We start from the raw sequence: 1,659 nt of genomic DNA, 5'->3' as shown, positions 1-1,659 counted from the left end.
ATATATATATATATATATATATATATATATATACTACATATATACATATACGACAGGCTTCTTCCAGTTTCCATCTACCAAATCCACTCACAAGGCTTTGGTTGGCCCGAGGCTATAGTTGAAGACACTTGCCTAAGGTGCCACGCAATGGGACTGAACCCGGGACCATGTGGTTGGTAAGCAAGCTAAAATTTAGTTATGTCAAAGTGAACATTGCATTTCATCCTTTTGAGGTTGATAAAATAACATACCAGTCAAGTATCAAAATTAGAAAGAACAAGTGCATTCAGAGAGCGCAAACCTCTGCCAAGGCTACCCCAACATCCTCTCAATAATTAGCCAGAGAGGATTTTTAAAATGCGAATATCTGAAATAAACTCGACTGTTTTCAAAAATGAGAATACTAAAATTGAACTCGACCACTCTCAAAAATTAAGTTAAAAAAAAACAGAAAAAATAATCCAGAATCCTTGTCCGGTACCAGATCAGTCCTGAAATCGAATCAGTTTGTGCTAGTCACAAGGCCAAACATTCATGAAAGTTTCATCCAAATCCATCCAGCAGTTCTTGAGATATCTTGTCCATGGACAAACAAACGCGACTGAAAACAATACCTCTGCTTTTGCTTATGTAGAGGCAATAAAAGCTGCAAAGCAAAGGCAAAGACGATGTGTAGTCCTGTCCTTGTACTTCCTAATTAAAAATGTTACTGTATATATGTATATATATGTATGTCCTGAGGATATCTTGAGTATCGATGTGATGGTGCACAAACACTGGTTATATTGGATTGGACACCTTATTAGAATGAAGGACAGCAGGATCCCTAAGCAGATGCTATATGGGGGAAATTGTGAATGGAAAGGGACCCCAGCAGAAACCAAGGCTGTGATTTAAGGACTGTGTCAAGTTCTCATTAAAGGCCAGTGATATGCAGGAGACTGACTGGGAGAGCAATGCCTGTCATTGCCACGGATGGAGGAAGCGGGTTCAGGAAGGAGTCAACACTTTTGTGAGAGCACGTATCCTGCATGAAGAGCTTAAGCGTGCTGCTCGATAGCACACTGCTGGTGTAGTGAATGAGGAAAGCTTGGTTTGCAATGTTTGCAGTCGTGTATGCTTGTCCAGAGCAGGACTCATTAGCCACCAACGGAGCCACAAAGGCAAAATATAAGTTAGTCCTAGAGTGCACAATGTTCCTGAAGGTCAGCAATGGTCATCATCATCATCATCATCATCATCATATGTGCGTGTGTACAGGGTAATTGAAAAGTTAATTCCCTATTTTGAAATATTTATAAGTTATTAATTATAATTTTTTTCTCAAATTTTTTGTGTTTGTTTTTTGAAGTATAAATAAAACCTAATGCTTAAAGCTTTCCTCTCATATGCATTTTTTTGTAAAAATTACAGTTAATAAATAATTTATAAGTATTTCAAAATAGAGTGTTACTTTTCTATCACCCTGTATATATATATATATATATATGAAAATTAGTTATGAAACACGTGTAGTCATTTTATTATCTTTATCTTATGATATTTACTTGGTATTATATTATACTCATTTATTGTGCTTTTAATTATTAATTTTTCTATATGTGACAGTAGATTTTCATTGATGAGTTCATGAACCTTGGTTCTTTTCCCTAAAACTAT

The sequence above is a fragment of the Octopus bimaculoides genome, chromosome 17 (assembly GCF_001194135.2).
Source record: "Octopus bimaculoides isolate UCB-OBI-ISO-001 chromosome 17, ASM119413v2, whole genome shotgun sequence".
Classification (NCBI taxonomy): Eukaryota; Metazoa; Mollusca; class Cephalopoda; order Octopoda; family Octopodidae; genus Octopus; species Octopus bimaculoides.
Note: the sequence above shows the minus strand (reverse complement) of the source record.